Source organism: Chionomys nivalis, chromosome 5 (genome assembly GCF_950005125.1).
Source record: "Chionomys nivalis chromosome 5, mChiNiv1.1, whole genome shotgun sequence".
NCBI lineage: Eukaryota > Metazoa > Chordata > Mammalia > Rodentia > Cricetidae > Chionomys > Chionomys nivalis.
The window spans coordinates 90,431,259-90,445,167 of NC_080090.1; positions in this window are offsets into that span (position 1 = coordinate 90,431,259).

The window sequence follows — 13,909 nt, forward strand, 5'->3', positions numbered from 1 at the left end:
CTCCACGGCCTCTGCTTCAGCTCCTGCCTCCAGGATCCTGCCCTGTTTGAGTTCCTGTCCTCACTTCCTTCAGTGATGAACAGCAATGCTGAAGTGTAAGCCAAATAAACCCTGTAGTATTAGGAGCGGCGGGGCTGCGTCCCCGGCACCCGGCCGCCCGCATGGCTAGCTTATGCCCCGAAATAATTACACGGAAACTGTATTCTTTTGAACACTGCCTAGCCCATTAGTTCCAGCCTCTTATTGACTAGCTCTTACATATTGATCTAACCCATTTCTAATATTCTGTGTAGCACAATGAGCTGGCTTACCAGGAAAGATCTTAACCTGCATCTCTCTGGAGTGGGAGAATCATGGCGACTCACTGACTAGGCTTCCTTCTCCCAGCATTCTGTTCTGTCTACTCCGCCTACCTAATTTTCTGTCCTATTAAAAGGCTAAGGCAGTTTCTTTATTTAACCAATGAAATTAACTCCTCCATCAAAACCCTTTCCTCCTCGTCTTGCTTTTTGGACATTGTGTTTGGTCACAACAGTAGAAACCCTGAGATAGGAACTTACCTTCTACCTTGGGGGCTAACCAAGGGAAACAGCACTACTCTGTGATGGTTTGGGAGTCTCTTGGACAATGCTAACCAACAACTCAAAAGATGCTTTTCATGCCTGATTGGGGTTTTTGTTAGATAGTCTATGGCTTTGGGGGACTACATTGTCAACCAGGCATGTAAATTTAATTTAAACTGTGTATGGATGTGTATATACAGACTTAACTGTATTATATATGATTTTAGGTAAATGTAGAAATATATAATTTCTTATGACTTTTTCAGACATCCTTTTGTTTATTTGTTTTGAGATTTATTGCTTGTTTGTTCTTTTGTTTTACTTTTAAAGAGGGTCTCCCTATGTAGCCCTGACTATCCTGGAACTCACTCTGTAGACCAAGCTGGCCTTGAAGTGACAGAGATCCACCCGCCTCTACCTCTGGAGTGCTGGTTAAAAGTGTGAGGCACCACGCCTGGATTTCTCAGACATCTTAACTGTTATTTTGTCTTCCTCCCTCCCTCTTCTCTATCAGCCTATCACTCTTCTTCTCTCTTGCTTCTCCTCCTCCCTCCCCCTCCCCATTTAAAGCATCTTCCCAGAGTCCTCCATCTAGAAACAAAGAGTGAGAAGGGCTGAAACAGGTCTGGTCCACTTTGCCCTCCCATCATGCAAAACTAAACAATGTCATGGGAGAGAAGATGGGATTTCATTTCCTCCACGAGGTGCTGTTACCCTAGAAAGCTAAAGGGGCTGGGACACTGGAGTGAAGAACCATTTCTAGCTACTTTGCATATCCTTCCTTGAAACCACTTCTAAGTGTCTGGACCACATGGGAGGAAGAAGAAAAAATAAAATTGATTTCTAATTGAATAAATTGCAAACTGAAGCACAGACAGAATTCTGCTCAGTCCCAGGATCTTACCTGCTGTGAGTCCAGGGCTGAGGCCATTCTGAGCGGGAGTGAGGAGAGCCTGGTCGGCCCCAGCAGACTCATTCAGTCAAAGTCCTTCCAAATAACAATCACTGAGCCCTCGGTGTAGAGTTAAAGGTGAATTTGTCTGATTCATTCACAGCGCTTGCTGAGCAACATCAAAGGAACTCTCAGCACAGCAAACCACGGTAAGTAGTTGTTTTTAGGTACGGTTTAAAATGAACGTTTTGCTACAAATATTAAAAATTCAACTTATGTTCCCAGAGTCTAGAAGAGTAAATCACATAACCAGATAGAAGAAGAAGAAGAAGAAGAGGAAGAGGAAGAGGAAGAGGAAGAGGAAGAGGAAGAAGAAGAAGAAGAAGAAGAAGAAGAAGAAGAAGAAGAAGAAGAAGAAGAAGAAGAAGAAGAAGAAGAAGAAGAAGAAGAAGAAGAATAGAGATATAACTGAGTGGTAGAAATAAATTCTACTTTGTATGCTGAAAGCCCCGGGTTCAAATTCTAGAATAAAAATAATATTAGTAATCAGTTATAATAATAACAAAGACATATGGTATGATGGTCATTTTGTGTCAATAAATAATACTGAAGTGATTATTAATCTGAATACTAAGTATTTTTAACAAAGTTAAAAATGTCACCGAAAGAAGAAAGGGAACTATTAGGGAAGAGGGAGGGGGATGGGAGGAGGGAAGGAAGACACAGGAGAGTGATAGTGGGAGGGGCCATGGGGCTGTGATCAAAGGACAGTATACACATCATGAACATGTCCTAAGGAAACACTAATGAAAAACCCTCAAAACATTGTATGCCACTTTGTAGATCATAGAGAGAATACTGAAAAAGTAAAAATCCCAGGGAACTTCATGGAAATGACTGAAAGACTTACCGTGTGGGTGGTTTGATGAGGAGATGGCTCAGATGGGAACATGCTTGTCACAGTAGCGCACATGCGCACCTGAGTCCAGGGAAACAGTCAGGTATGGAGGTGAGTACCTGTGGAGAGCAGCCTGGGGAGGCAGAGACAGGAGGAGCCCTGGGGCCTGATGCCTAGCCAGTGTAACCTAACCAGTAGGCTCCACATTCAGTGATAGGTGGCTCCCGAGAATAGCACCTGAGATTAATTAACTTCCGGTTTCCACGTGCATATACACAAAATGCACCTGCATACATATAGTACACACAGAGACACTTACACACCTCTATGCATACCCCCCCCACACACACGCACACGAAGAAGTAAAATGCAGGTCACTGCTTTTATAGTGACAAACTCCTATCTCTCCCCTTCTCTTTTGCATGAATAGTTTCTCAGGAAATCATTTAAGGCATCATAACAAGAAGTTACTAGAAGATTACTCCAGGCAGCAAGAACTTTCAGCTGAGGAGCTGAGGGTGGGGGGCTTCGCCTGATTTCAGGGGGACACTAGTGCCCACCTGAAACACTGAGCCTCCCGTTCTTCAGTGTGTCTGGGATTCTCCACACATCACTGGCTCCCAACTTTCTCTCCTCCATAACTTCTGAATCTGTTTGCTTTCTTTCCCAGACTTCATTCATTTCAGCAAATGTATACCGAGCACCTACTCTTGCAAGATAATATAGCATTTTATTCCCCTTAGTAACAGCTGGGTACTCAATTCCCTTAGTAAGCAAACGTCCCTGTTGGCTCTTACTCCAGTCGGGGTAGAAGGCAGGGAAGGGCAAGTTCTCATGAAATACTGAGATGACCCACAAAACTAAAGGGACTTAACAAAACCTGTGTACCTGTTTCCCACTAGAAAGACAAAACATTAATAAAATTGACATCTCATGTGTACCCCTTCCCTGTTTACATCCCCCTCCCTACTACCCCCAAAATAAATAGGACCTTTTTACTATTTTCATGTATTTTAAAATAATTTTAGCAGGTCTGCTCATATCCACACAAAATTGGATACATAATCAACAGTATTGCTTTATATTTTCTTTATTTCTTTTAGAATAGTGTTTCAATAATATGTGTGTTTTATAGATCCTTGTACATCCATGATTTCAGGTGTGGAGCCCAGAAGTCTGTTCTGGGTGACCTCCTCAACTGCCTCTTTGTCTTTTACTTTTATTTTGTTTTACTTGCTTGCTTGGCTGTTTTGTTGCTTGGCTGTTTGGGGAGAGGGGGTTGAGTTTTTTTATGTTGGAGGAAAGATCTTTTGCTGAACCTGAACATTCTGCCAGGCTGGCTGACAGGTCTGTGAGCTTCAGGGATCTTCCTGTATCTCTCCCTCCACCTTCCTCTCTGCACTGGGGTTACAGATGTGTGTTGCTGCACCTCAGTTCCCTACGTGGATTCTGGGGATTTGAACCCAGGTCTCTTACACTTGCGCTGCGGGCACTTTACCAGCTGAGCTGCCTCTCCGCCCCTGTTTTCTGTTTTCTGTTTCCTTTGCATGCATGGTTTCGTGCCTCATAACTGCTTTGGTAGGCTCTTTTGCTCAACATTGTATAGCTGACAGTCACCAGCATGAATACCTACAGTCCTGGTTTAATCTATACTCTTCCATTTGATAAATTCTCCCCAATTCATTTATCCAGTCTCTTTTTGGGTGGGCATAAGTTAATCCTAATGTCCTTGTCATCACAAATAATATGGTTGTGAACATTCTTCTAGGGGAATCTTCGCATGCATTCACAGTATCCTTCCCAGCTTCCCCTGTACATAGGACTCGGGAATGGCTGTTGCTTACTGGCAAAACTCCTAAAGCTCGGCGATGCTTCCCTCAGCCTGAACTCTGGCCCTCTCCCGTCTCATCCACAACTTTAAAGGACCCAGTGGGGCCTCTTTGATCAGTGAGGCCTAAACAATAGCCTTCAATAAAAGCCACCCCGCGCCCACCCCCTTCTGCTCTGTGTGTCACCCATGATGGAGCCAGGAGGTTGCTTCCCCACACTGAATCTCAGTGCAGAAGCAAGCCATGGCTTTTGGATTTTGTACATTTCTAACCCACTGTTTGTTCCCTTAACACAAAAGAGCTCATGCTCTCCTGAGAAATTAATCTGAGTTTCCATTGCATTTTACAAGAATGAGCGTGTCAGCCTGGGTGGTCTCTTTTGTGGCTGATTCCTACTAATCCCTTGTCCCACGGCTGTGCTGATGACGCCACGGCCCTCTTGCTCGTGGGTCTGAGATGGCCATCCCAGGCTTGCTTGGTTCCATTGGTTGCTTTCTTTATCATTTCTCGTTTCTGTACTTCCAGATGCCATTAAATACACTTTAGAATTTCCTGCAGACACTTGAGAAAAGAGTCTGTGCAGAGCTGCTCAGTGAGAATGGTTGGAAAATATTTAATAAAAGAGTAAGGACTATATTCCCTATAATATAATATACTAATAATAAGATCAAATATAAGCTTTTCCTGGTTCTCTCTCTTCTTTTCCTTCCTTCTTTCCTTTCTCCCTCCCTCCCTCCTCCCTTCCTTCCTTCCTTCCTTCCTTCCTTTTTTTCCTTCCTTCCTTCCTTCCTTCCTTCCTTCCTTCCTTCCTTCCTTCCTTCCTTCCTTCCTCCCTTTCTTCCTTTCTGTCTAAGATAGAGTCCCGTATAGCCCAGTCTGGCCCTGGCCCTGGCCCTGCTCTTGATTTCCCACATAGCTATGGATTATCTTGAACCTCTGATCCTCCTGCCTCTACCTCCTGAGTCCTGAGACAGCAGTGTATCACCACACACGGTGTATGCAGTGCTGGGGACCAAGCCCAGGGCTTCATGCATGCAACTGAGCTACGCCCCCTCCTGAACTTTTCAGAAGTCTTTATTTGTCTGGATACAAAGGGTTTGTAAACTGGTTTTATAAGAAGTGAAGTTTAAACAAAAAGTATGATAGGGATAAGGATATTTGAAAACTAAAGACATTAAATTATACTCAACTAGTTAGCAAGTGTAATGAATTGTTGGTAGTCAGAACTGCTGGCATTCTAGGTACAAAGGACTAATCTTTACAAATTTGGTACCAATCAAGACAACACAGGATCTACTCTTCATAACGACCACAAAAAGTTTGTGACTGAAATATAAATCTACTGATGTTTTATATATTATAAAATTAGGGCTAGGAAGGAAAGGAAGTAGGTAGAAAATTTATCACCTGTGTACATAGAGGGCAATTATTCCATCTGATAACACATGTGCAGACACATGAACACACACACAAATTCACAGAATGTGAGCACACTCATGCATGTGTGTCTGAAACTTTCAAGAACACCACATTTGCCTTTTTATATTGAAAAACTCCAGAGGTCTTTGCTCTCATTACTGGACCATTATGCAAATGTATTCTATTTAGTGAGTACTTATCATAATCACACATTCACACTGGGATGGGTAGATTGGATGAATGGATAGATGGGTGGATAGATGAATAAATGGACATGAAGAATAACTTTCTCATGGGACAATGGTGGCACACACCTTTAATCTCAGCAACTGGGAGGCAGAGGCAGGAAGACCTCTGTGAGTTCAAGGTCAGTCTAATCTACAAAGAGAGTTTTGGGACAGCCAACGTTACATAGAGAGATCCTGTATCAAAAAAAAAGAGAAAACAAAAAACAAAAAAGAATAACTTTCTCTCTTTGATAATAGATGATTAGAAAACCTTTCTGGGATTCAGCAGGTAAAAGCACTTGCCACACAAGCTTAATAATACAAGTTTAATAACTAGAACCCACATCTAAAGTAAGAGTCAGAGTACAGAACACAGCAGCAGAAATAAGAGAGACTCTGCCTCAACAAGATAAAAGCAAGAACCAATTCCCAAAAGTTGCCCCATGTGTGTGCTGTATGTGCATGCACACACATACACACAAACAAACAAACAATAAATAAATTTTTAAACTGTGGGGTTTGGAATTAAAACTTGCAATTATTTATATGGATACATGCATAGAAATACTTAATAATAGATAGATAGATAGATAGATAGATAGATAGATAGATAGATAGATAGATGGATAGATAACAGATTATAGATTACGTGACAGATGGATGAGTAGATAAAAGGTAAAAAGACAGATGATTGAAAGAGTCAATAGATACATGATTATTAGATAATAAAAACTGGTATAAATATGATAGTAAATGATTAAGTGATGATAGATAGAATGTTTAATCAAGATTGTCCATCTGTTTCACGGACTTAGTATTTCCTTACAGATAGACAGATAATTTAATCAAGACTGTCCATCTGTTTCGTGGATTACTATTTCCTTCTGAGTCTCCTTTTTGTATCTGCAGCCCCAGAACAGGAGGAAGTACTTGGATGGAGGGATTTCCTGCGTTGTTATCTCTGAAGCTCAGCTGATAAACCAAGACCATCCTCAGCCTCTCTGTGGCCTCCCATTTTCCCTCTTTCTTGGCATCCCAACCCTTCCAACAAGGCCAGCTGTCTCCATCAGACAAAGAGGTTCACAGTCACAGCAAAGACATGGACAACCAATGGCACACCTACATCCATTGTCTGCCAACATGCGTGTCTCACACCTACCACACGTGCGTGAAGTCCCTCCAAGAAAAGAGATCGGCACTTTTGCAACTGGCCATTGAACATGAAACTAGAAAACAATAGCTGAGTGAGACATTCAGGGAGGGTGCTGGCACACCTGATTTAATAGCTCTTCACCTTGTCAGGTTTCCAGTGCATTGATCCCACTTTAGAGATGAAGAGGCCAGGTCAGTCACAGGCTGAGTCAGGCCTTCGTGTGTCTGATTTCAAAGTTGTCACTCTGTCAGGCACACTGATCTCCTAAATCATCCCTTCTCAATCCTGGTTCTTCCACCTGTCACCCAGCTGCCCAGACCACGTCACCTTGTGCACAGTAATGTGGGATTTAGAAATGATTTTAAAGAACCATGCAGAATGTTTATGGTCACGTTACAGTTCCTTCAGCCTACAGAGACCTGTGCTTCCTGTATTTGAGGAGCGTGTGGCTGTGGGATTTCACCAAGACTTTCAGAGAGCACAAGCAGGGGCTTCAGGAGAGCAGGGCAAGGACCTGTGTGTCCATTCTGTGTCTAAGATGTCAAGCTGGGGAGAAGACTTAGTTTGCCAGTTGCTTGCCTTGCATGCACAAAGACCTGAATGTGACTCCCAGCACAGACCTAAAATGTCAGGCGTGGTAGTGACCGTGCCTGTGACCCCAGCACTGAGGAGACAGAGACAGACAGATCCCAGAGACTCACTGGCCAGTCAGCCTAGCCGGCTTAGCAAGCTTCAGGCTCAGTGAGAGACCCTGTCACGAAAACCAAAGTAAGGGACACCTGAGGATGAGTTCCCGACGTTGTCTTCAGGCCTTCACGTGTGCACAGGCCTTCCACACATGAATACTTAAACACACCAAAAAGGGAAGGAAGGAAAGAGGGAGTGAAGAGGGAAGGGGAGGGGGAAGAGAGGGAAGGAAGAAAATGAGTTAAGGAGGAGGCTTCAGAAAGATCAAGACTGACATTGCAAATCTACATGTGAATATCCCTGGCTTCCAAATGCCCCTCTCCCTAGTGTTCCACTCTAAAAGAGAAGGATGACCCAACCAGGTCAAGCAAATGTTTTCAAGACATTGTGGGGTTCCCAGCTACATACTGTGCATCAAAACAGACCTGGAAAGTGAAGGCCTGAGGTAGATAGAATCCGTGTGAAGTCTAAGAAAGGCAACAGGAAATAATAGATGAGCTAGAAACCAAAAATAAAAACACACACAAACATATGCACACACACACACACACACACTGCCTTTGAGGCATCAGGGAAAGGACCTCCTGCTGGAATCTGAGGGGTCAGAGAGCAGGCCTTCCTTGGTCATCTGTGTTGAACCCCTTTCCTCATCATTCTAGACAGAGGTCACCCCCCAAGTGGCAAGAAAAGAAACATCTGCACCATACAATGGGCAATGAGACTCCATAGCATAGGGAGAGTTGAGCCTTTGAAAGAGAGCATTTATGCAGAGGGTCCTCCAGATAGAATCAGTCAACCTCACCCTGGGGGTGGGTGTTGTCACTGTTTTATTTTGTTTTTAGTTATGCATGTATGCATATATATGTATATATTATGATATTATATATGTAATTTTTCTTTCTTTTGATATAAGGTACCATGTAGCCCTCAACTCCAGTCTTCAAACTTGCTCTGACCTTGAACTCCTCATTCTCCTGCCTTCACTTCCCAACTACTAAAATTGCAGGTCCGTGCTGCTGCAGCCAGTTTATGCTATAAAACCCAGGGTTCCGGGCAAGCTAAGCAAGAGCCACACCAACTCAGTCCGCTTCTATATTTTTAATACAAAAATTAAAACTGCGTGAAACAGACATCGTGGGAGGCATCGCTAAGTTCCAGGCCATACTCCAGGCCGCATGAGTGAGTGCAAACCAAGAATCCAGACCTTTGAACTCATAATGACTTTGTCAGTCCCCCCACCCCCACCCCAGCAGTGATGTCTAGCATTTTCAGAATCTTTTCTAGTAGTGCTGGTGGGTGGAGAAACCCAGCGAGATGAGGTGAGTCTGTGTCTCACGTATCCTGTGCAAGCACATCTTGTAGCAGCCTCCTGAACCCTGGAGCTCCTCTAGCTTCTGGAATACAAAGACAAGAAGAAATAGTCCCCGGGGCTGGGGCTGTAGCTCAGCTGGTAGCCTGCTTGTCTGACATTCATGAAGCCATAGATCTCATTGTTATCCCTGCTTAAGCCAAGTATAGTGATGCATGCCTGTGATCCCAGCACTGGAGACACAGAGGCAGGAGGATTGTAAGTGTACCACCATCCTCAACTACAGAGGGAGTTCGAAGTCAGCCTGGGCTAGGGGCCCTGTGAGGAGGGAAGGAAGGGAGGGGAAAAGAAAATATACATATACATATAGTTTTTTCCCCTTAACCCAGGAGGCTCACCTTAAAATAAAAAGGAAGTAGAGATTAGCATCCCACAGGAGAACTGGGCTGGCAGGGACTCAGGCCAGACTCAGTGGCAACATTTAACTAATGCTTATTGGGATCTTACATTACATCACACTTCAGGCAGAAAATAAGAAATGTTTACATTTGATGAGATCGCTCCCCAGGGGAAGGAGATGAACTCAGCACAATGTAAGTAAATACATCTAAAGCTGAGAGGGGATGGCAGGATTCCACGCTGCTGAGGCTGTTGGCATCCCGGGGCTAATACCGACCTAACCTCACTGTTGGCTGTGCCCGCCCATGACCGTCCACTGGGTCACAGCATAGTCTCTGGCTGGCAGTCGGTCTCACAACCCAGAAGATTGGGTCTTGTGGAGAAGACGCTGTGCCCGCCATCCTTTCCTCCAAACGTGGGAGAATTATTATTACTAAACCTTAAGGATCTGCTCCTGTCTCAAGCGGTTTCCTCCTGTTGTGGCTGCTGTTCTGGCAAACCCACCCTTCCCCTGTCATTGTTCTCTCGTAGGGTAGGGTCTAGTGCTGGGCTTCAGAGAGAAACCCATTCAGAGCCACCCTCCTCCCACAGGAGCCCATCAAAGGGACCTCCTCTGGGTAAAAGGCTCCTTGAGCTGCGGGCAGCTGGAAGAGCCACACCAGCTGCTCTCCCAGGTCAATAGGTCAAGCCTGACAAATAGCCAAGCTCATATTTCTGACCCTCAGAGTCTCAATAAACTTCAGAAGCAATTTTAGGTATTGAGGTGACACTTGTTTTTTAAAAAAAGACTTAAAATATGGTCCCCTTTTGTATAATAGCAAAGCAGAAATTCAATGGTCAGCTAAGGACCGGGCATGCGGCTAAACTGGTAAGACGGTTGCCTAGCATATATGAAGCTTTGGATTCAACGGCACCACCACATAAACTTGAAATAGCAATTCATGCCTTTAATCCCAGTAAAATTTAAAAAGAAAAAAAAGAGTTGTCCTGTTGTCTGTAAATCAGTTGTAGAAATGAACAGGAAGAGGGGAGCAGAAAGTACATCCCCCCCTCTCTCCCTCGTGTGTGTGTGTGTGTGTGTGTGTGTGTGTGTGTTAGGCCAGAGGGCAACCTTACATGTCATTTTTCAGGTCCATCTATCTTTTGACAGTTTGCCACAGGGTCTGTCCTCAGCCTGGAACTCTCCAAGTAGGCGAGGCTAGATGGCCAGTAAGCCTCAGTTAGCCTGACTCAAAAAATACTCAACCCTGGGATAGTTACAAAATAAGCTAGTCAATCACTAGAGCAAAATTAAACTGAAGGGTCTGAGAAGATGGCTCAGCAGTTGAGAGCAGTTACTGCTCTTGCAAGGAACCTGGGTTCAGATCCAGCAACCACGCGACATCTCAAACCATCTGTAACTCCACTTCCAGGGGATTTAAGGCCTTCCAGCCTTCCCGAGCACTAAGTGCACATGTGATACACTTGCATAAACAGAGGCAGAAGCAAGCCTCATATACACAGAACAAACATAATCCTTTTTTATTATTAAAGTGAAGGTCAGGAGAAGGGACAGTTCGATGGAACTCAAGTGTCTTTGATTAATCACTTCCTACAAGGACAGTGTGAGAGAGAACACAGTGTTGCCATCAGCCTTCTGTCTACATAGAATTTGTCTCTCACTCCCTCCCCCATTTGGCTCTGATCTCAAAAACATCAAGCAGCCTTCTAACTGTTCCCAGCAAACTCTTCCTGTGTCGATTTCGTCTACCGTGTGTGTGTGTGTGTGTGTGTGTGTGTGTGTGTGCATGTTTGGACTCGGGTATGCACATGTGTGTGTATACATGTAGAGACTAGAGGTCCTCACAGTCTAGGCTGGCCGGCCACTGAGTCTCAGACACCCCAGCTCTGGGATTACTATCCACATATTTTTAAGACTGTGGAGATGTAGCCAAAGCTACTAAGCATATTCAGTTCTGTGGGAACACAGTGACTGCTGCGTGGTCTCTAGACAGCTAGTGAAGAAGAAGCTCCTCCTGGTCAGCCTCCATCGAAGCTCCCTACCAAAGCACAGAGCTGAAGACAGCACAAAGACCGACTCAGACAGTGGGGTGATAATTGCTCTCAGGGAGAAGAAGCCAAAGCTTCAGACAATGAGCACATTATGAACAAAGAAAATCATGTCTTTTCTGCCAAGTGTGATGAGAGACGGGAGACACTTAACTGGGTTGCCTAACGGCAGAGGTGTCCTTATGTGGACATGACAACCATTAGTGTTTCAAAAAGGGTTCAATCTTAGAACTTTCTTCCCTGCCCTAGCCCGCCCCAGCCCCACACAAACAATTTAGGAACCAGCAAGACAGTCCTTGGAAACTAAGTCAAACATGAAACCATGCATTGATAGTGAATTCCAAGTGGGACAACCAGAAGGGCTATGCTCCGCTTTCATAAGTACAAGCATGCAGGGATCCTTGGCTCAGTGCTGCCTTTGTGTCCCCAATTGCCCCTCCCATGCCAGTGTCAAGACCCCTTTCTAAATTCTTGTATGTACAGTCCACATTTTCAAAGACCACAGCCAAGGATTTTCCTCCTGTAAAACCAAGGCTCCCCACCCCAACATAAACACTTGAATCCCTAAAGAGGGCAATTTATGTCTTCAAATCTGCAACCGTTTATGACTCCAGTTGACAGCTGGCTAAGAACTGAACAAGTTCAGGCTTTTAAAATGCTAGCTGGTTCTGTTGTGGTTATTCAAATAATGGAATCCTCCAGTTCTTTCTCACTGTATATTTCCTTGCTTATTGGCTCTTTAGTGACCTGAACCCTGGGGACATTCCATGAGAAATGCATCCCTTCTTTCAACAAGCTCTCTATTCTGGACACTGTGCCTTCCCTACCCACGGAGATGACTTTTAGGTTTATTGTAGAGCTTAAACTAGGAAAGAAACCAGTGATCACCTGAAATGAGGGCAGGAGAGATGGCTCAGTCAGTAAAGAGCTTGCCTTGCCAGCGTGAGGACCAGAGTGGCATCCATGCACTCGTGTAGAAAGCCAGGCATAGTGGCAAGTGCCTGTAATTCCAGCATGGGGAAGGTGGAGGCAGGCAGATTCCCAGGCTCGTTGACCAGTCAATCTAGACTACTTGGCAAGTTCCGGGGATCCTATCAATCAATAAATAAATAAGACAGACAGCATCTGAGGGCTAACAGTTGTCCTCTGGCCTTCACATACATGCATATACATGTACATTTCCACCTAGACATAAAAGTACCCTAGCACATATGAACACACATGTACACACAAGTTGATAGATAAGTAAAAAGGTAAACAAATAAATAAAAATAAAACATTCATTCGAAAACTAGCTTTGAAACTTAAAGTCAATTCTAGTGCAAGGGTTCCAGGCATAATGAGTTAGGGCTTCTTACGTAAAATATCTTTGCAAAGCCTAAAACACCTTAATAATGTAGTATATTAGAGCTGGTCTCCCTCTCTCCAGCTCTTAGCACTTGAAAACATCAGCTGGAAGGACAGTCACCACACCCACCAAGAGGAGGAAATGTTTTTGGAGGACAGAGAATGAGTGAATGATTAATTTTTGTCTTCTTAGTCTGTGTGTGTGCACACACATGTTCATGGGTGCAAGGGAGGATGAGTACAGGCCACAACATACAGAGGACAGCCTCAGATATCTGTCCTCAACTTCTACCTTATAAACCGTATAAGATGCAGCTCTCTCTCTCTTGTCATTCACTGCTGAGCACGCCAGGCGAGCTGGTGCGAGGGCAATGTGAATCAAGTGGCCCAGAGGAACAGCTGTGGATAGTTGGAACATAAGATGAGCGTGGGCATTGGAAGGCTCAAAGATATCCGACCATTGTCTCAAATTCCAAAAGAAAAAGAAAACAGACTCTGCAAAAGATCTCCAGCCCGAATATTAACCCCGGGCAAAAACCCGAAAGCTGTTTTTGTTGTTGTTGTTGTTGTTGTTGTTGTTTATTTCTTTATTAAAGATTTCTGCCTCCTCCCCACCACCACCTCCCATTTCCTTCCCCCTCCCCCGATCAAGTCCGCCTCCCTCATCAGCCCTAAGAGCAATCAGGGTTCCCTACCCTGTGGGAAGTCCAAGGACCCCCCACCTCCTTCCAGGTCTAGTAAGGTGAGCATCCTAACTGCCTAGGCTCCCACAAAGCCAGTACGTGCAGCAGGATCAAAAACCCATTGCCATTGTTCTTGAGTTCTCAGTAGTCCTCATTGTTCGCTATGTTCAGCGAGTCCGGTTTTATCCCATGCTTTTTCAGACCCAGTCCAGCTGGCCTTGGTGAGTTCCCAATAGAACATCCCCATTGTCTCAGTGTGTGGGTGCACCCCTCACGGTCCTGAGTTCCTTGCTCGTGCTCTCTCTCCTTCTGCTCCTGATTTGGACCTTGAGATTCCAGTCCAGTGCTCCAACGTGGGTCTCTGTCTCTGTCTCCTTTCTTCGCCTGATGAAGGTTAATATTCAGGAGGATGCTTATATGTTTTTCTTTGGGTTCCCCTTCTTATTTAGCATCT